The 23,192-nt window shown below is 40.0% G+C and overlaps 1 protein-coding gene across 2 annotated transcripts in view; it reads left to right on the top strand.

The window, feature by feature from the left end:
• Window positions 1-23,192, top strand: part of LOC101738626 (leucine-rich repeat-containing protein let-4) — a 159,271-nt gene that overhangs the window by 58,648 nt on the left and 77,431 nt on the right. For both annotated transcript variants that reach the window (XM_038013236.2, XM_038013238.2), the window contains exon 2: window positions 18,039-18,084. The gene's annotated coding sequence lies outside the window, so the exon portion shown is untranslated. The remainder of the gene's footprint in view (window positions 1-18,038; window positions 18,085-23,192) is intronic.

Here is a 23,192-nt window from a genome sequence, read left to right as displayed (position 1 = left end):
GTTTCGATCAACATCTTAAGAAACTTTCGTTATCCAGCTGGGTTAAGGGCCTAATACAGAAAGCAGCTATCCTCGATACTGCACGCATTGTGAGGAGGTTTCTCACTCTGGAGTTCTGGCCACTGGTGACACCGCCATCAGCGGCAATCTATTTTTATATAGTGTTTTTTAAAAATTGTATTTTTAATATCTTTTTTATAGATATTATGTAATTAATAAGATTTAAATAAATAATAATAATAATTAAATAAATGAATATGCGATTGACAAACATTACACCAAAAAAACACTTCCATGTTGCAAGCATAAAAACCTTCGATCAACAGTTGATCGTAGATAAAAGCCATTAGTGATTGGGGCTCAAATACACATAAAGAGCACAAGGCGAATCCCTTGACAAGAATTATCTATCCATCATGTTTAACGGAGCCCAGGAGAGCACAGGTGACGGTTCAAAGATTAAACAACATTACGTTTCACACGTATACCTACATCGAACGTGACAAGACGATACAGGCTTGCGTTTCCATTCATACACAACGATTAGTTGACAAAGTTTGACACGCTTCACGGATATCAGAACCACCCATTACTCTTCTACTAAACACGCATGTTTACGCTTCGATGAGTAATTCTAAGGTATCGTTGTATCCACCCACTCAGCACATATCCACAAAACTGGAAGGAAATAAATAAAATTATAGAGTTTATCAGCTCTAGCTCAGCGCTAGCTAGCTCTAGCTCAAGCAACGGACGGCTTATTGGCAGTTAATAAAATTGTCTTGCATCCGTAAAATGCGGATGCCTTCGTGAGTCACACACTACGTGTCGACATTTGTCGTAGTGGAAAAATTGCTTTGCGGAAGAAAGGAGACGGTGGGTAGTCAGCTTTTTGTCGCCTTTCGTGCTCAGTCAAGCCGGAGCCACCGTTCAGGGCATACGTCCAAGAAGTAAGTAAAAATCGTAACAAGATTAAGAATAGGTTTTTAAAAAATATGTAATTTTCGTTGCACATCTCTTTACTGATCTAGTTGTTATATGCTTTGTTCAATTACGTACGATTGTATATCGGGAAATTGGATGGCATTATGCAATGCTGTCCGTTGATTTCAAAAACTTCAACATATTGCTATTTAAGGCGACAATCGATTCTTCAGATCTCCAAAGTTAAATTAGGTTCTCTAACTCGAAGAGTCAGTGTAAAATATTACTTGAATAATCTAGACAACGATCAGACTGCAGTTGGAACAGCGCTGTGTCACTGGAATTTCGAAAACTTCGAACAATGTCGAGAACAAAGTCCAGATAACAAGTCTGTCGTTGCAACTTCGTGAAGCTGGTATAGCGATAAGTGATGGCTTTTATTCCAGACGATTTTTTTTTTATTGCTTAGATGGGTGGACGAGCTCACAGCCCACCTGATGTTAAGTGGTTACTGGAGCCCATGGACATCTACGACGTAAATACGCCACGCACCTTGAGATATAAGTTCTAAGATCTCAGTATAGTTACAACGGCTACCCCACCCTTCGAACCGAAACGCATTACTGCTTCACGGCAGAAATAGGCAGGGCGGTGGTACGTACCCGCGCGGACTCACAAGAGGTCCTGCCACCAGTAAAAATTGATATTTAAATATTGATATATTGATATTTATATTAATATGATTTATATGATATTAATATTGATATTTAAAAATTTAGAGCATCAAAGGTTTTACGATTTCGAAAAACGATTTAATTTTAAATATCGATTCTAGTTCTTTAAAAATATCTCAGTTTGCAAAGAGTTTCGTTAATCGATATCTTTCATTGAAACTGAGCTCTTAGCATAATTGGATGGTCCTAGAGAATAAAATATTGTCTGAAGATACGGTTCAAGTTTTTCTCATTTCAAAAGATTTTTTTTTCTTCTTTCGTAAACTTTTTATAACAGTTTCTATTAAACAAAACAGAAATGGTGTTTTACAAAAAAAATAAAAAAAATAAAAAGAGATCGTAAAAAAAAGCGTTTTTAAAACAGTGCTTCAAGGTTTTATAAGTTAAGTCGATGTTTGAATGTAGATAATTGGCTACAGTGTTTCTGGAGTTTCTAGCTCCCAATTCGTGCAGACAATAATGATACGTTCTACGAAAAATCAATTAGCAATTATTTTTAGGCTTTATTATCTATGTGAAAAACAATTGTACCGCCCTTGGCCTATTAATTGTAGTTTGGGAAAAAAAATGACCTCTTAGAAGCCTTGTGATTACCGATTGAATGTGTGTACTATCACTTAATCATTACAAGTAAAATACGCCCCCTGAGTTTCTCGCTGGATCGTCTCAGTGGGTCGCGTTTCAAAGACATTGATAGATTTATCGAAGCACTGCCTTTGCTAGGGCAGATTTTAGTAAAGTCTCTGAGGCTGAGCTCCGTGAACTCACCTACACGTTCCGTGAAGCTAGCATAACCCCTCGAGGCTAATAGCAATAGGTAGGACAAAACATAAAAAATAAATCAATTTACATTTTTTTATTATAAACTAGCTGACCCGGCAGACTTCGTAGTGCCTCAATCGATAAATAAAAGACAAAAGAAATCCGTCCGACGGGGGACACATCAAAGGAAAAACTAAATTATTATTTTTATTTAATTCCTAGCATTTTCATATTTCTCTACCTTTTAAACCTTCTCTGGACTTCCACAAATAATTCAAGACCAAAATTAGCCAAATCGGTCCAGCCGTTCTCGAGTTTCAGCGAGACTACCGAACAGCAATTCATAGAAATGTATATATGTGTAAATTATTTAAATGCGGTGCTATATACGATATGGCATCTGTAATGTGTATGTAATGATATGTTATGTGTAAAGTAGAGATTTTTTTTTATTAAGAAATCATTAGGCCTTAAGCATTAAGTCCGACATTATACTCTTGTGCATAAAGTTAAATAAATATAAAACTCGCACACATTTGTCACAGTGGAAAGCGCTGGCTTAGGTCTGATGATCGCCAAAATCTTTAGTAGAAGGCACCAAAAGAATCACAGAGATCGATGTATTTAGAATTTACATTGTATCATCTACGATTTTCGCCAAGTCAATTAACTAAACAACGACATTAATCCGTGACCACGAAGACTGCGAACTAAGCCTGACCGCGTCGGAAAATATAAAATGAAAGTAATAAATTCGGGATTAAGTCGTAGAAATTATTGATGTTATCAACTACTGGTCATTCTGACGTTTCGTATCTTTTATAGTAAGGAGGCTTTCAATATGTGTACCGCGTGTGTTTTTGTAATGTTTTGTAATGACGTAGAGAGAAGATGCATGTGACTAGGAGATGTATGGAAATGGTAGTGCAAGGTAGAGGGGGAAGAGGTCAACCGAAAAAGACATGGATGGAGTGTGTGAATGACGATATGAGAGAGAGAGGAGTGAGTGTTGAGACGACGGCTGATAGAAGAGAATGGAAGAGAAAAATTAGCTGTGCCAACCCCACCTAGTGGGATAAGGTGGAGAAAAAAGAAGAAGTGTGTTTTTGTAATGTTTCTTTGTCGTTTACCACAAGACTTAATAGCTATAAGAGTCTACCGTAAAACAAAAACAACTTAGTAGCGTCATCGATAAATTTAAATCGAGAGAGACTTTTGTAAACTTGTCTTTGATTTGTATTAGTGAATACGGTCATGTTTCCCAGAGCCCATAGTCAATTTTATAAAATACGCCTATCTGTGTTTACCCTGAAACGCCATCATTAAAGATTTAAAGGTTCGACTCGTTTGGATAAATGAGGCGCGAAAACGTTTTAATTAGAATACGATCAAACACATGTATAAAATTTTTATTTTGATATATTAAAAGACATCGCCAGAATAAGCCATACTACCAAATATTTATTAATTGTGATTTTTTTACGTTTATTGAATACATTTCATGAAACTAGTCATTTTAAAAAAAAAACCCAAGAGCATGTTTGTATTTTATTGTTTGAAAACGCCGCCGTCAGACTACCCGATTGCTATGAGGGCGGGCTATGGGCGTGCTTATTTCTTCGGATGCTTTTATTAGTGAAAAGAAAACTTGAAACTGAAAACATAATATTTTACTTTGTACTGGTGAAGCGTAAAGTACGTTCACAACTGACGCATTCCCAGAGTAACAAAAAAGTACTTGTTAATTGACCTTTAATTACTTTCAGCAACGTATCACAGCCATTCAATTATGTTTTGTTCAAATGGCCTTAGCGTAAATTACAGTGAGGTAACGCAGTTAATACACTAGACTGTTACATAAGCCATAATTCCAAAAACGAAATAATAGCAGTAGGCAGCGGCTTGGCTAGCAGTAGGCAGCGGCTTGGCTCTGCTCCTGGCATTGCTGAAGTCCATGGGTGACGGTAACCACTTACCATCAGGTGGGCCGTACGCTCGTCTGCCTACAAAGGCAATAAAAAAAAAAAGAAAAAAAAAATCTAAATTAGTTTCCCCAAATATAAACACCCGCTCCCGCGTCATTTCAACTGAATTGCGTCACATATACGAAGCGTCGAATTATAAGCTTTATCGAATATCGATCGATTTTACCCCTCGGCTTCTTTCTACGAAATACAGGTACGACGTTGGGCCACAACCGAGTGTAGATGAAAATTAATGGGATATTTAGTTTTTGGGCTTATTCCTTGAATACGTACTCTCATATTTTGTAAAAAATGTACTTTTTTAATACAGTCAAAAAAAATTCAGAAAATATTAATGGAAACTTATGTATGTGTTGATTTTTAGAAGAAAAATTTAAAAATGCAAAGGTTTGGAATATATCATGTTTATGACCATAATACTTATCACTAAAAATACATAGCTAACATAATTATTCTAATTTTTTTTTTTTTTGGAAACAGTTAAACGTAATTAATATTGACGAATTACACATTTTTGGGCCAATTCCATTCCAATCCAGTCTAGTCCAAACAAAATTAAACTAGGCGGTAACCGTCATAGAAAACAAGATAGATATCCAACAGATATATGAAACTCGCTAACGACATTTTCAAGATAAGCTTAACAATAAACAATTCCGAACAACAGCATTATCGACAGTGGGCCTACCGGTAAAATATCAACCACTTGGTGAAAAATCTTCCTTTGTCTTTACCACCCAAAAAACATAATTTGAACTGTATTTACGACTCTCGAAAAGGATTTGCCATAATTCGTATATCCCCCTCCTCCTTACGTCGATAATCCTCAGTGCTGAGGGTCGTGGCCTCCTCTAATATCTTTCTCCTGCATCAGCTTGCGCCATTCCTGCCTGTCCTCGGCTGTGTGGATAGCAACGTGGAGGTATTGAGAGTGGAGCGTATTTGGTCCGATCAGCGCATTGGATTTCTGCCTCTGTGCCTTCTTCCGCATACCTTGCCTGTTACCATCAGCTTTTCCATATGATTCGTATATGAGCCTGTTAAATAAAATACTAATCCTGAATTTTTAAAATTATGTGCGCGTGTGTAGCTCTTCTAAACGAACGAAAATTTTTAGAACCTAAAACAATTGACCGAGAAAACTAATCTATAAAGTATAGAATATATTTTACAAAATATTTGTTATCCAATGATCTTACAAACTCGCTAGAGTTGAAGGTCTTATCTTGTAAACAGCATCCGCGTCGATCACAACCTCGTTCGGATCGCGTTAATCTTTGAAACCAATCACGGGAACAAACATTGTTGCCAACGCTTGAAGCTTTCGAACGCTTTGTTCCACTCTTGTTTGCGATGAAGCTTCTGATACAATGATTCCCTGTTGAAAACACATTGTTTGCACTTCTCGAAACCAAGTCTCGATAACTTTCATCTATATCTATACTAATATTATAAAGAGGAAAGATTTGTTTGTTTGTTTGTTTCGAATAGGCTCCGAAACTACTGGACCGATTTGAAAAATTCTTTTTCCATTAGAAGCCGACATTGTCCCTGATGAACATAGGCTACTTTTTTTAATTTTTTTTTCATTTTTTTTTTGGTTTCATGTGTGTTTTAATGTTTCCGAAGCGAAGCGAGGGCGGGTCGCTAGGTTTACCAATAAACTGGCTATAGTAAAACGTTATTAAAAAGAGTTTCAGGATTTTAATGAGAATCAATTGCTGTTCGTTAGTCTCGCTAAAACTCGAGAACGGCTGGACCGATTTGGGTAATTTTGTTCTTGAATTATTTGTAGAAGTCCAGAGAAGGTTTAAAAGGTAGATAAATATGAAATTAAATAAAAATAACAATTTTGTTTTCCCTTTGATGTGTCCCCCGTTGGACGGATTCCTTTTATTTGTTTTAAGTTTATTTTATACAAAAGTCTTTTATTTATCGATTGAGGCACTACGAAGTCTGCCGGGTCGGCTAGTCTATATGTATAAAAATGAATTGCTGTTCGTTAGTCTCGCAAAAACTCGAGAACGGCTGGACCGAAGTGGCTAATTTTGGTCTTGAATTATTTGTGGTAGTCCAGAGAAGGCTTAAAAGGTAGATAAATATGAAAATGCTACGAATTAAATAAAAATACCAATTTTGTTTTTCCTTTGATGTATAATGCATTACGAAGTCTGCCGGGTCCGCTAATTACTAATATTTAAAATCGCTGCATGGCCAATTGACACTTGAATAGCTGAGGCATTACAGTATAGGCCCTTTCAACGTCATGCGTTCTCATTTTATAGGAAGTACAGTTATTATACATAGTAATAATGTTGCGTTTTCCAGCCGCTGTTGCGTTTTCCAGCCGGTGTTGCTTTTTTCAGCCGCGAAGAGCAACAAATTAAATTCTTAATACAAAAAATATATAAAAACACTGCGTCTCTCTTGATGGCTGGATTTTAAAGAGAAAAAGTGTCATGGCGGACGTCGCCCGCTGACACTTTTTTTACAATGACGTTCAACATTGAACATTTCGACATTATGTCCCAGTTTCAGTTTTCGCCGTCTATGGGGTTCAATACCGAGGGGTGCGCCAAAAGAGTGTCTTCCCAAAGCAAATAAAGACAAATTTCACGGTATTTCGATATTCTGCACAGCTTACTTTTCTTTAGAAAGAAATCCATTTTTAATCACAATTATCCCTCGTAAATCCTGGTGTGTTTTGTGAGGATAGGCTTAAAAAAAACTTTTGACACACTAGTTCATATTTTTAAATATTTCACATATATAGTTCATATTTTTCACATATTCAAAGTTACTAGTCGCTAACGACAAATCATTAAGTCTTTAAGAGTAAATTATGAAAAAATATAAAAAAATTAATTACTTTATCTTTGTATGGTTATTACACGTATAGTTCAATGATAAATAATCACATATTGAAATCACATTCCAGTTTCTCTATAAACAATGATATATGTACAATCCTACAAGGACTGAGTTACTTCACTTCAAAACTGATCGTTATACGTAGAATAATGATTCACTTTTACTTATACATAATTAAATAATTGAAGCTTCAAGTAAATCTAATATCGTTAACAAACTAATATCTCTTGTTTAAACAACAATTCATATAATTAAGATGAATAGACACAGTACTTTGTATGCGAAAAGCGTTCTGGGTTTTCAATTTTGACTGACTAAAATACGGGGGTTCGACCCAAACGGCAAAAGGATGGTATTGAGGGATCACGATAAAATTTATTCAAGAATACCCTTTTTCAATGAGAAGTCTAAATGAATAAACATTTGACGTAAAATTATATTTACCCTTGGCTGACTTTGGAGTTACAGCTCCCTTGTAAAATAACATTCATGTCAAGTTCCTTTTCATTTTGAACTTAATCAATTTATGAATTTTAATAATGAATATACTACAAAATTTTGTGAGTCTCATAAGTAAATTTAAACATTTCTCTCCCTTAAATACTCGAAGACTCCGTCGATCGGCGTTCTTGGGAACTGCGGGCTCGTCTGATTGTAGTGCTAACCTTGAAATTAGCAGGGATCCTTCTGTGGAGCGTTCGGGGGGAATCGGACGCTTGGATGAGAGTACAGAGGAATTAGTAAGTGAGGCCCTAAATACTACCCTTAAGCCTGCGGTTCGCTATCATCTGCGGACCGTCCAGTCTCGTATACCCCGCCCCGTTCTTAGTTCTTAGTTCTTCCGAAAAAACCTATGTCCAGCAGTGGACTTTTGTCCGCAAATGATAATGATATTTGCTACCGGTGATAGGGCATATAGTAAGCTCTAATTATAATCCTTTAAACCGGAACAACCAATCGAACCGACAAATTTACGTCAGAATTAGTGACGGTGGCTCTCCGTGCCAGCTGACAATACGTTCTACTACTAGAAAATGCCAGTTGGCAATTACAGAAAACGCTGCCCATCCTCCGATGAATCCCTTAGCCAAATTTGACACCCACGGAAGGTGCTTGTAACCTTGTAACCTCACTTAATCTAAATCTAAAAAAGATATCTAATATCTAAAAACTAAATCTAAAGTAAGGTAAGTTTTACATATATTTATTTTTAGCGAAGGACGGGTCGTTTCGTAAGGACAGTGTACTCACAACTATATTGCATTAGGGTTGATGGCAAAAGGTCGTCGTCTATGTCTGGACCAAAAAGCATCGTAAACAGAGACGAAATATAAACGAAGCATAATGTAATGGTTTCGTCAAAATTCTTTTTTTTTTTTTTTTTTTTTTTTTTTTTATGATTGAAAGTTTACTGGTGGCCCGAAGGCCTTTCCAGTTTCACCAGGACAGGTGGGCGAGCAAAGGCTCAGCCAAGAGGGGTGGGATTTGCTAACAACTGCCCGAGCGCCTCCGAAGGAGACCTAACAACTCAAGAGCAATTGTTTCGCGAATGAATCTACTACCGGATCGGAATCGCGACCCGCTGAGAAGATCCGGCGAGAAACTCAGCGGGCTGATGCATGGGTTAGGTTGCACGTCGACCTCTTTGTCGAGTTCGACGAGTACGGTTACCGGGGTCCCTAAGCCTGCCCCTAGTATTAGAGCTGAAGGCATCTAATGCAAAGGTTATTGGATCTGATGGATCCGTAAGGACGTGTCTAGGGCGCCGACGGTGACTGGCTCCTGCATGATCAGGATTCGGGGAGTAGTCAGCGGCGGCAACGATAAGGCGATTATCATGACGCATAGCCTTATCGAAGTATCGTTCCGACGCTGACTTCATGTATTTCCGAATTGATTCGAGGCCCAGGTCGTCGTGTAGGTCAACGTTCCTCACGAACCACGGAGCCCCGACAGCTAACCTGCAAAAGCGGGATTGTAGGGATTGGAGGGTGTCTATGTGTGTGCGGGCCGCGTGAGCGAACACCACACTCGCGTAAGTCATGACGGGCCTTATGCAAGTTTTGTAAAGTGTCACCTTGTTCCGAAGGGACATTTTACTCCGCTTACAGATCATGGGGTAGAGTCTACCGAGAATAAACGCGGCACGGTCACGGACTGATTTTATATGCGGGCGGAATGTCATCGATGCATCCAGGGTAACGCCCAGGTACTTGACCTTCCTGGCCCAGGGTATGGGTTGTCTAAAGAGAGTAATCGGGGGTGTGAGATTCCTCCTCCTAATCCGGGAGGAAATCCGTGTGGAGCTTCCCCTCTGAAATAGCACCGCAGTACTTTTCGCTGGGTTGATGTCTATGCGCCATTTTCGGAACCACTGTCCTAGGGCTAGGGCTGCGCTCTGAAGCTTCTTCGCGATTAGGGACTTATTTCTACTAGAATAGTAAACAGTCGTGTCGTCGGCGAATAAAGCTAAATGGGTCGGCGGCGACCGGGGAATATCGTTGACGAATAAGCTAAATAGGAGGGGTGAGAGGACAGAGCCTTGCGGGACTCCAGCTGTGAGAGGTCGTGGGGAGGAGCGGGTTCCCTCGACTCGATATCGAAAAGAGCGGTTCGACAAGAAGTCCCGTATGATGAGCACGAGACTATCCGGCACGCCCATGTTGAATAGTTTGAAAATCAAACCATTGTGCCAGACTTTGTCGAACGCTTTTGCGACGTCGAAGAAGAGAGCTCCCGTGTATAACGGTTTTGGTCGATTAAGCCCCACAAGAATGTGCTCCGTGAGGCGGTGCACCTGTTGAACGCATGAGTGATTTGTACGGAATCCGAATTGTTCATCGATAAGAATGCCCTTGGATGAGACGAAGTCTCTGAGGCGTTTGTAGAGCAGACGCTCATACAGTTTGCCTAGAGACATGAGGAGGCTAATCGGGCGGTAGCTCGTCGGATGATTTTTTGGTTTACCGGGTTTATGTATGCCGATAACGTTCGCTTCTTTCCACACCGCGGGAAAGATACAGTTCGCCATAGCGGCATTGAAAATAGATGCCAACATCACGATGAGTTGGACGGGTAGAAGTTTAATAACGCGGTTGGATATACCGTCGGAACCGGGAGCCTTGCGAGGACGTAGGTCTTTGATCAAGTCTTTAACTTCCATCGGGGTGACGGGTGGTAACGCATCAGAGGGTGGCAAGGAGGCTCTGCGTTCTACCTCACTGTCTACTAATTCTACATGAACAGGGTCCACGGATTGAGTGCTGGGCGTGCACTGGGTTTGCAATGTATCGGCCAGCAGCTCTGCTTTTTCGTCATCATCGAACGCCGCGAGTCGGCCTGAGGGGCCTACGAGGGGGGGCATAGTTACTACCGTATCCGATTTGAGAGTACGAGCTAAGCGGTAGTAAGACCTTTGAGAGGGCGCGAGTCCTTCTAAGAAATCAGACCATCTGGCATCTCGGACTTTGGTGATGCGAGACTTTACGTCGCGTTGTAGGGCACGCATTCGAATACGATTTTCCGCGGTAGGATACCTATCGTACGCACGGATCGAGGCGTTCTTAGCTCTAAGGAGTTCCCTAATATCGTCGGGCAATTTGAAGCAGTGAAGGAAGTCCTCCGCTACAACTTGCTTCGATGACCTATCTAATGTCGAGGTGATGTGTGACGTTACGATGTCTATGGCTTCAGCGGTATCCTGAGGAGACGGGATAGAGTCCGGACTAAACGGAAGCGATGGTGGATCAGATTCAGCCAGGCTGATGCCCAGCGTGTGCCAATCCACCACAGTCCTCGTGACGGGAACGGAATCGGGAGCGCGACCGAGCTTTATAACGACGGGACGGTGGTCTGAATCTAACTCTGAAACTACTTCGATCGAGTGTAAGCGCAGAGTTACGTTTTTTAATAACGCTATGTCGAGTATATCCGGGCGATGCGCGATATTTAGCGGGTAGTGAGTCGGGGTTAGCGGAGCGACGATATCGAAGGCGAGATCATCGACTAACGCGTCAAGCCGCCTGCCATTCGGGGTTGTGGTGTGTGAGTTCCACCTGATGTGTTTACAATTTAGGTCGCCGGCCAGAATGACAGAGCTCCCCATACCGAGCAGCGCCTCGATATCACTGCTTAGAACGATCTTATCCGGTGGAAGATAAACGGACGCGATAACGATCGGCGCGTGTCCCGTCAGTGAGATTCGGCACACTGATGCTTCGATATTAGCGAGCGCGGGAGGATCGAGCGGGACGCAATGCAGGGCTCTTCTATAGTAAATGACGGTACCACCACCACGGGCAGAGAGCCTGTCGTTCCTGACCATGTTATAGTTCGCGATTTTAGGGTCACGGCGCGCGGGCTTAAGTAGGGTCTCCTGCACTAAAAAGATATCAATTTGGTGGTCACGCAAAAAGTCAGAAACCTGATCACGTTGATTTGCGAGACCGTAAGCGTTAAAAAATCCTATCGTTACGGATAGGGGCTTTATTCTACTTATATACGCCATTGATTACCGGCGGAGTGAGGGGAGGACGTACGTATTTAATGACGCGTATACGTCGGCGTATTCCTGCACAACGGCGATAAAGTGTTGTGCAGTGGAGGCAGCGCGAATGGCGTCGCCCAAAGCGTTAACGCGCTCAAAGTTGATCGACTGAAAGAAGTCGATCGCTAAAGCGAGATTGTCGGACGCGGTCGGAGGGCAAGTCGCGGGAGAGGGACGAGTCGCGGGGGCGGGACGAATCGCGGAGGAGGGAGTTGTAGCCGTGTTCGTGTACGGCAGCGGTTTTGCCCAGGCCGAGACACTGGGCACCGCCGCCGGAACGAACGCTGGCTTAGCCTGCGACGCAGAGGGTGCCGAGGCTTTGATGTCTGGGCCGGAAGCTCGGAGGCGGTTTTGGCGGGCGACGCGGCGATTTATTTTAGGGGCTCGGGGGCAACCACGGTAATTCGCGGGGTGACCCTGTGTTCGACACAGGACGCAGCTAGGCGGTTCCGTCGCGGTTTTTTGGTCGCGAGCGCAGAGGGCCGTGGCGTGATCGCCCAAACACTTAACACATCGGGGGCGCGCGTGACAGTTACGGGAAGAGTGCCCGTACAATTGACAGTTATGGCACTGGCTAGGAGTGCCTTTTTTATGGGGGGCTTCGACAGCGATACCAGAGAGCCTACAGACGGTCTGTGTGTTAAAGATTTTCTTACCCTCGGGAGTAGGCTGGAGAGCGACTAGAACCATATTATATGGCTCCCTACCGCGACCGGTGTGCATACGGTGCACAGAATTCACTGGTAGGCCTTGTTCTAACAGGTCGGCTTTTACGAGCTCTACATCTAACTCTTTAGGGATTCCGCGTATTACAACGCGGAGTTCGCGCTCCTCCTGGAGCGTATACGTATGGAAACTTATACGCTCCTTACGGAGGTAAGAAGAGAGGGCCCTATGGTCGTCGGGTGTTTGAACCTTAATTTGAATGCCGTTCGCGAGGTTACGGGCATTCGTGAAATTTATATTTTTGGCCTTAAGGGCCAGGCAAACTCGATCCCAAGCTGCCTTCTCCTGAAGGATAACCGGGGGAGGGGTCTGGGTTTTATTTTGTGCCACCGGACGCGGCGACGGAGTGGCACGGGCTGGGGGCGCAACGGGAGTCTGAGGGCGGGGGCGCGACGCGTTCACGGCTTTGCTAATTTTAGCGGCCGCGGGAGCTCGAGACTCCGCGGCACGCTTCTTACCCTTCTGTACCAGGGTGAATCCATCCGTCGATGAGGCGGGGGCGAGGTCGACCTCCATGTCCGAGTCAGAGTCGGAGCACGAGGAGGCGGGTGCAGGCGACCTACGAGCAAGTGTAGGTGTTTTAGAGGGCGCGACGGAGGCCGCGGATGATCGCTCAGCTGAAACGATGGTCACGGCGGACGACGCAGCAGCTTTTCTCGCCAGTATAGGCGACACGGGAGCGGCAGGCACGACAGAGGCTGCGGTGCTCAATGCAGAAGCTCTGCACGCAGGTACAGGCGACGCAGGAGCAGCGAGCGCGGCGGAGTCCTCGAGAGGGCTCGCAGTGTGATTGGCCTTGAAGGCCAAAAACTCCGAGGCGAGCTGTGGGTGGCGAAGTCGGAGGAATTCCGCGAATACAGCGTCCATGATCGCTGAGTACCCAGGTGGGGCGGCCCCGGGTCTTGAAAACACTCGCCTTGCGGCGAGGCCCCAACTTCTCGGACCTGAGCGGTTCTATTGAACACAGGTGGCAATGCGGCGCGATTACTACAGGACAAAGAAAAAGCACAACAAAACAGAAATTACGAAAAGAAACAAAACAAATAAATACTTGCAGGAAACCACTTTGTCGGCAGATGTACCACGAACACAGAAACAACAAAAGGAAACAAAACAAATAAAAACTTCCAGAAAGAGCACTTAGTCGGCAGATGTACCACAAACACAGGCCGCGCGAACAATGGCCGGGCTAACAAAAGCCGGGCGAACAAAGACCGGGCGATCGAGTGGACGATGAGCACGTCCGCACGTGACGGGTGCCTCTATCGGAATGCGTCAAAATTCTATGTATCAACCATTTATCCGTCTCGATAGTCATACTCGTATTATTTATTTATTTAATAAGATAGATCCATATTACTTGCATAGATAAATAGATAGATGTGTATTACATGGATGAAAAAATAATATATAAAGCAGAAATGTGAATGTTAAGATCCATGTGTGGAGTAACAAGAATAGGTAAATTAAGAAATGAGTATTTAAGGGGAAGTCTGAAAGAAGCGCCAATGACAGAGAAAATATAAATAAAAGTGAAAGGTAATCGTAGTATGCGAAGAGAGGTTTATCATGTGGCCAAAAAGATCCTGGGTATGAAAGCTAGCCGTAATGTGAGGATGTTGCGTCCTAAAAAAACCCTGATGGATGTGATTATAATGAACATAATGTGGATATGATTGAAAAGGGTGACGTATGATGGACCTGAGTGAAATAGATAAATGCTGCGCTGACCCCCGATGATGTGGGATAAGGGGACGTTTAAGAAGAAGACCAATATTACTTGCATTTAGTATCCACATACGTGATCAGAGAAAGTTTAATTTGGAAAAGGTTTTGCAACATACAACAAAATTGTCTTCAATCAAATATTATGATCTGAGTCATAGTTTTTTTTAACAAATACATAAAGAGTGAAAGAAAGGAGTGACACAAAAAAAATATGTAATTATCTTTACTGGACAGAACAGAACAAGAAAACAAGTGGCAACTTCTTAATATTATAAGACAGGGGTTTTACAAAGCATGTTTAAAGTCTGTTTAAATGAAGAGTTTTTGATATGAGATTTTTTTTTTATCAAATTTCTCAGCTTATAATAAAACCTCAATCACATTGTAATAAAAGTCCCGTTTTAGTTCTATACTCTTATCTAATTCTCGACAATGATTTCTGAAGACACTTGTCCACGCAGGTCAATGGTAGATACGCTTCGAGATAACCAGAACAGTCCAGTGACATACATCTCTATTAACATTAAATAAGCCATTCTTTGAATATACGCAGGCTTTATTTTACAAAACCAAGTTGAGACATGAAATAATGACTCCATAAATTCAAATTTACTAACCATACCGAAATTTTAGTTTAGTTATGAGTCGCACGGCCGTCCCCTCCCTACATAATTCGGATTTATCTAAGTAATGTCTCAACAAAGACCTTTACGTTAATTGATGGTAGAGTATCTTATTTGACTATGTGATGCTTTAGAATAGCATTGTCCCAAAGCTTCCCACTGACACTGTAAAAGGCGACTTGCGAAGTAACCTCAAAACGGACAGCAGTGCTCTCTGAGAATTATACCAGCCCACTGCGACCTCCAACGGGAATTTTCTAGAGTTAGGACATCTTGTGAGCTCGCAACGGTACTGGCCCGCTTATTTCAGCCACCAAGTTTTAATGCGTTTCGTTTTGTCAGGTTTGCTTATTAAAATACCTCGTCCTCAGGTTTTAATTAATTTTTAAAGAAAAAAAAAAGCTCTTATATTTTAAAACAGATGGTGATGGTGTTTAAGGTTACTGGTGACAGGACGTCTTTACTGGTGGTACGACGGCTTGTGAGCACACACAGGTAGTTACCACCACCCTGACATTTTGTGCCATTAAACAGTAATTTATTTTGGTTGGGGCTACTGTTGTAATTTAAAACTGAGACTTAGAACTCATGTTTCAAAGTGGGTGGCGGTATTTATGTCGTAGATGTATACAGGCTCCGGTGGATTGTGAGCCACAAGTGGACCTTATACTCGTACTCCCATCTAAACAATAAAAAACGAAATCTCGGGGAAATGGTAACAAAAAAAAGGGTGCGTGTACTTATGTATGCGCGTAAGAAGTTATACTTTTTTTTTATATTAAGTAATTTATAATAAATATTTAACGTTAATAATTTCATAATATTTAGTATGAATTATATTAAATAATAATTTTGTCATTTATATTACTAAAAAATGAATACTAATAACACTTTTTTTTACAAGTGTACATGCGCTAAAGTTCACCTGCGGCTATATTCAGACTCGCCAAGTTACGTCGGTCGTATTGTAATGAGCGATTTAGTAGGCAACTTCATTTATGTTAATTTTGTGTCACGGTGCGCGCGCATTGTAAAATTTCACTCTCATCAAATTTTCATAACGCGCTTAAAGAAGTATAACTTCAAAAAGCTGAAAACACTTTTTTATTATTTCAACTTCCAGTGAGGACGTTACCTTGCAATGCGTTAATTTGTCGGATACGTTGTACGACAAAATGTTGGTAACTAAATGTATTGATCTTGTATTAATCAAAATTTTACATACTCACGAAGTTTTTTTAGTAACCTTGATATCTCGGACGAAAACATTGTTTCTGCCGTGTGTGCGCCATTCAAAATTTTACTTCTACCAATTATTTACGTGCTTGACTGCCCCCAATTAGTCGAAAATGCGGTCGTTTCGTCCCTTTTTGAGATTTTTTCTCGTTGTTATTTTATGAATATTCGATCGGGCTTGAGCGAAAAAGGCGGTGTTTTTCGCACGTGCTTATTTACCTATGTAACGCTGTTTACATAATCCGAGGTAAGGGCTTTTCCGAGAAAATAGGATATCGACCTATCGAGACGTTGCCTGTCCGTAAATTTGGGTCAATTTTTATATCCTTAAAAGAAATGTTTCTTTGAATGAATCCTTTATTGACTGAACTACTTGATTTAGCTATGCCCTTGGCGCTGTTGATGTCCATAAGCAACTTTGTCTATTCACGACCTAGGTGGTGGAACGGCTGTCAACGACGGTACCGTAAAAACTACATACCGCGAACAAAACCGCGCAGAGAACGCATTAAAACTTTGTAATGACAATTTATGCGTCAAAATTTACTGGAATTTTGAATGTTTCAGCTACTGAATCCGTAGTGCGTTTTACAGCGTTATAAATCTAATTTCCAACGCAATAACGCATATATTTCTCGGTGCCACGGCTGAAGCGGTCTCGCGGAGACTTAAAAATTCATATAGAGGGGGGAAATATCCGACCGCCAGAATCGGGGTACCTACTACACGAGATGCACATACATTAATGCCTAAATACAGAACATTACGGACGGGATGGGTAATGTGATACAGTGATGAATTAATTAAAACGTTAATTTGGGTTAACGGTTACTAAGGGACCGGATGTGTAGACAAATATGGCGGGCGAGATGCGTTATGAGCGCGGAGTTTGTGTCCGGAATGTGACGATTCGTCTCAGATTGGATTGAACACACCTCGTTTATATTATTGAAAAACAACCATACTTACAGCTGCTTTAAATTCTCAAAAACCACAGAACGCAATTTAAATAATAAATGTTAAAAATAATCAAAATCCTTAAACTGATTCAGAAAATCGTTCCATGAAAAACGACTTAAAATTTCACAAAATAATTAATTAATTTCCTCTAATAACGTCTTTCACCGGTTTATTTTGTGTAAGTTAATTTCGTTATTCATTGGCTTTTTGAACCAACTTGACACAATTCGTGCTATATACTAATTTGTTAACCATATTTAATTACTTTTTAAATATGATAGGTCAACACGCAATGCATAATTATTGTGGATTATTAATATAGAAATTATATAAAAATGTCTCATAATGATCTAAGCATTTTTTGACACTACAACATGACATAATATATACAGGTTTTATTATTATTATTGCTTAGATGAGTGAACGAGCTCACAGCCCACCGGTGTTAAGTGGTTACTGGAGCCCATAGACATCTATAACGTAAATGCGCCACCCACGTTGAGATATAAGTTCTAAGGTCTTAGTATAGTTGCAACGGCTGCCCCACCCTTCAAACCGAAACGCATTACTGCTTGGTGGTACCTACCCGTGCGGACTCATAAGAGGTCCTACCACCAGTAATAATAATAGTTACCAGTAGTAATAATAATAAATAGGTATAGTTTAGTGTTGTTGTCCATTGTATAGAATCACTACAAATTATAAAACACGAGACTTTAATGAAAAATGTATCCTTCAACAAAAGTACAATAATTAATTTAATTCCATTCTTTATGTTTATATGTATTAACGTGTTTTTTATCATTAAAATAAATAACAGCCGAATATAATAAGGGAATGCGAAATATGAGAACAACGCCCTTGTTTTACTTTTTATATTTAAATAAAATACTGTACGAAACATGAACGAACCTTTGTAATTGAATATTTTTAATCTTTCCAGAATACCTTACAAAGGACAAGCCGGTTCTACGAAAAATTGTATAAAGGTATGACTATTTCTTTTATTAATTAATTTGTAAGCATCACTGGTTTTATTTCTAGTTCTAGAAACTCTCTGAATTTTAGAAGGGTCTAAATTCAAATGATTCAATTAGTATAACTAGGGAAATTTATTCAGAGTTAAAAAAAAATTATAACCTCTGCATTTCAGTTTATAACTATTATACTAAATATAGCTATGAAACGTTTATTTGTCATATTGCCGATTTGTGAGCACCAGAATACAATAGAAATGGTTTATACATATTATCAGCTTAACGACGTCACGCACGCATTTCGCGCATCAAATATCTATAAAAATAATAACGGAACGCTACCTATTGACCTTGCCTTTATTAACCTATCTGACACGCCCATACATGTAATACGCACCGCTAACTCAAAGGTTACCGATGATAGAACATTGTGTATTTATTAGTCTGCATGAGTTGGTGCTCATCTCTACCTTAAAGCAGTCGCGTTCCGTTTAGAGAGGTGAGGCAGCCGTTCTGTCGCGTCATGCCGATCTCTGCTGTCTTAAGATATATCACGGTAACAGCATATTAGGACTTATTTGTCTTTAAAAATACCATTAATATTTGTCTTTTTTGGAACGAAGTCCCTTATGGGACGATGCGGAGGGCACCCTAACCGGGAAAAAACGTCCGTAACGTAAGATTTTTATTAGTAATGCACACAGTGTACCTACGACTTAAGTTTGTAATAACGTACAAAAAATAACATATTTTTTTATCATTCATTGACCACGATCTCAGAGTGTTCGTTTGCGCAATACACTAAGTCTTATGCAAACAACCGTGAATAAAGTGTACCACAATAAGTTCGCACATTACGGAAAGACCGTGGGTTGTTGCGAAACCTCCAGTTTTATTATCTTTATACCTCGAATAAAACTTAAAATTAATAATTTTATAATAAGGAACTTCGTTCCTATCCGGTGTCCCACGACACCACATATCCTTTTTAGTATTTTTCGCTTATAATTTTTCCTAAGCCGTGTGTGTAACTTTAGTTTTTAGAGATAAGTAACATGAAAATTTTTGCCTATTTTTACCTCAGGTACGCTTACAGCGGATTGTTCACGTGTAATGCCAATTTGCGGTAACATTAGAAATTTGACATCAGCCTATGAATGTATAATATATATCCGTTTAACGCTTCTCTGTTAGAATAGATTTTCTTGGTGATAAAACGTGAATGTCATTCATAAATTTCATTTCTCAGCAACGTTGGCAGTCTGATAACGTCATCTGAACTTAATGATAATGTTTCTGTATAATATTTGATTCAATCTCTTTGAAACGTAAATTTTTCACTAAAACAAATTATTGTGAATTCGAGAATGATCTAGATATTTTTAATATACCATTTACGAATTAAATATACCTTACATATACTACACAATACGCCTTATACCTTAAACTAAGCTTTAAGCTTGATGTTAACATTATTTCTTATTCCTTATACTTCTCCTTCGGATATTGGTGTATTTAATGCACTTTGCTTCAAGATAATAAATATATACATATACATACATATTGTATATATACAAAGTCACAAAAAGAAAAGAAAAAAAATATTCACAAGTGTGTCTTGGAGGAGGTAAAAATATAAAATTTGTTGTATAAAATTAGCTTCTACGATAAATAACAAATAGAGCTAATTTTTTTTTTATGTCTTATGACATTTGTTGAAGAAACTATGGCGGGTAGCCATCATACAACACAAGATATTTGACAGATGCCTGAATCTTGCTTACGACAATTTCAAGATAAGCTTGCATATATACAAGTCCCGAACAACATCATTTGGACCGTCGGTCTACCGAGCAAATATCACCGGCTCGGTGGAAGATCTTTCCTTTCGTCATTGAAGCCTTTCCACAAAACTATTCCTTTAAAAATACAGTAGATTGACATGATTCAATGTATTATGGTAATTTATAAACCTAAAATAATTGTATTTATTGTGTATAATAATTAATAGTTTATAAAAATTGACAAGAAAAATTCGTGAAATTCAATTAAACTCGTCCGAGTTACTAAATAAAGCAATATAGATATGGTGTTGCAGTGGTTGTTGACCGTTCAGGGTTGCACGAGCCAATATCTCATGTGACTCATTAAAATTACATGATACATAACGCGGTTTCAGTCTCGGAGAGGAGTAAGACAAGGCTGTGTATTATCTCTCATACTCTTTAACATATCCATACATATGTGGGCTTTTAGGGCGAAAACTAGTGGATTTTAACACCAAAATCATTATTTCAAAACACTGCGCGCGCTCGTAACATCGTACTAAAAACCGATCACTGACATTCATCCTTTTTCTAAGAAAATGTAGTTGCCAATATGAACAAAATAAAAACTAAAAAGAACATGCAAATTATAACTAAAAATTACCAATCTTCTCATATACTTAAATGTAAAATGCACTTTGCTCAAAACTCTAAAAGAATGCGAAGGAGGAGTCAAAATTGTTGGTGTATGAATTCCCGAGCTTAGAATATACGCTGATGATAGCCTTAAAAATGGAGCCTTAAAAATGGAGCCCCTTTAAAATGGAGACGAAGAATCCTCCACAGATAATAGAGTAGGCTAGCGAAGAACTTGGTCTTAAATAAAAACAAGACCAAGCTGATAGTATTTGACAGATTTGATTCAATACAGCATTGCTAGACGGGTATGAAACTGTCAAAAAATTCCAATAACTTGGCGTAGTTACCGACAAAAGAGGAGGCTGTGAACATGAAACTCGTGGAAGTGGGAGTTTGCCAAAGCATTTTTTTCCTACTTAAGCTGATAGCCTTTAGAGGCTATTTCAGCGTAACCTTAACTAGTAGGTGAGCTCACGGGGCTTGAACCTGACGACGTTGCTAACACGAACCCTAGCAAGAGCCGTTCGGCCGAGCCACCTTATCGGAAACGCGACCCACTGAGAAGATCCGGCGAGAAACTCAGTGGGCTGTGTCTGTGGGTTATTTTACTCGTCGAGCCCTTCGTCGCAAGCGCATTTTTGTTGAAGCCACGATCATTATTAGTGAAGGAACGACTTGGAAATAACAACGTGACTGCCACCACGTACCCGACCAGGTCGATGATTCAATAATAATTATATTTTATAACTATTATTCGGAACACACAGTTGCTTTATGGCAGTAATAAAAAGATTGATGGAATCTACTAGCAAGCCCTTTAATCAGTAAAAATCCCTTTGAAAGTAGCTTTAAAAAACTTTGTTTTAGAGAATCGCATGCCGATTATTAAATGCATTATTTATTAGAAACTTCACATTTTTTTGGACGCATAGCATGATAGCTATATCTCAAATTTTATTCCTAACATTTCTATTCATATAAAATTCTCCCAAATTTATTATTCATGAAGGTTTTTTTTCTACGAAGTTTCTATAAGCTTGTTATAAAACACGACACATCAAAGAGGATTTACTATTTAATTTCCCGTTCCAACTGGCTATTCCCAAATGAATACGTAATACCAGAATTCCACTACGTAAGGGCTCGTTACTATGTCAAGTATAATTGTAGGATGTCGGCTTTTCCAGCGCTTTTCAGCTTGCCGTACAAAAGGCCCCTTTTTCTCGTTCACTCTTGCATACTTAATTGTTCCACAAAGCCTTCGATAATAGTGCTATTGCCTTTTGATCCAGACCCTTGTAATTAAATTTCTTCTTTGGATATTACTTTGTTCAACATATTGATTCACCTTTAAATAACGTAAATTCTTAGTTTTCGTTTGAGATTTACTAGTGTATTCCTAATAAATGATGTTAACAATCACAAACATCGCCTGTGTAATGTTTCATCAGAAAATTTGTAGCAGCATCCTCTGGGCTCAACCTATATACCACACCATATACCGCACTAATACTAGAGTACTCAAACATCGTCTGTATAATGTTTGATTAGAAAATTTGTAGCAGCATCCTCTGGGCCCAACCCATATACCACACCACATACCGCACTGATACTAGCGTACTCAAACATCGTCTGTGTAATGTTTCATCAGAAAACTTGTAGCAGCATCCTCTGGGCCCAACCTATATACCACACCATATACCGCACTGATACTAGCGTACTCAAACATCGTCTGTATAATGTTTCATTAGAAAAATTGTAGCAGCATCCTCTGGGCCCAACCTATATACCACACCATATACCGCACTGATACTAGCGTACTCAAATATCGTCTGTATAATGTTTCATTAGAAAATTTGTAGCAGCATCCTCTGGGCCCAACCTATATACCACACCATATACCGCACTGATACTAGCGTACTCAAACATCGTCTGTGTAATGTTTCATCAGAAAATTTGTAGCAGCGTCCTCTGGGCCCAACCTATATACCACACCATATACCGCACTGATACTAGCGTACCGCGATCGCCAATTGGCATTTTGTGATGATAAGGATGTATTGTAAACTCGTACTAGTAGGCACAATCGGCTTGTTTCTTTATGTCGCGAAGTAGTCATGCGTTCCGGATTGGTTAATGGCACAGCAATTATACATCACGATTTAGATTTCGATATTATGTCTCAAGACTTAGGGTGGAATTCATGTTGAGATGCCCGTCGATAACCACTTAATGGTACAGCTTACGGCCTACCTGGTATTAAGTAGTCACCGGAGCGGACCGGTGGGTGGACGAGCTCACAGCCCGCCTGGTGTTAAGTGGTTACTGGAGCCCATAGACATGCGCCACCCACCTTGAAATATAAGTTCTAAGGTCTCAAGTATAGTTAAAGCGCTTCATGAAGCTACTGACATTTCACCGCGTACATGCGAGCGCTCCTGCAATCATCTCCATCTCATATCTATTGTTCATTTTATTGAATCCGCAACATAACGAGCAAACAGATTATGACAGAGTGCTATTACTACAGACTTAAACCAAAAATTATCGAAAAGGAATCATTTAACGTATTCCCGATGCGACTTTTAATAGCAGCTACTTCATGACAGATCGGTCATGTTTCATTCAACATAACTGGAGCATAAAGCAATTTTCATCTTAATCTCGACGAGAAAATCGCGGACTGCGGGAAAAAATCTCAATTCGAAAGTCCTC

Source organism: Bombyx mori, chromosome 10 (genome assembly GCF_030269925.1).
Source record: "Bombyx mori chromosome 10, ASM3026992v2".
In the NCBI taxonomy this organism is placed as follows: Eukaryota; Metazoa; Arthropoda; class Insecta; order Lepidoptera; family Bombycidae; genus Bombyx; species Bombyx mori.
Note: the sequence above shows the minus strand (reverse complement) of the source record. Positions and strands in the feature narration are given on the sequence as shown.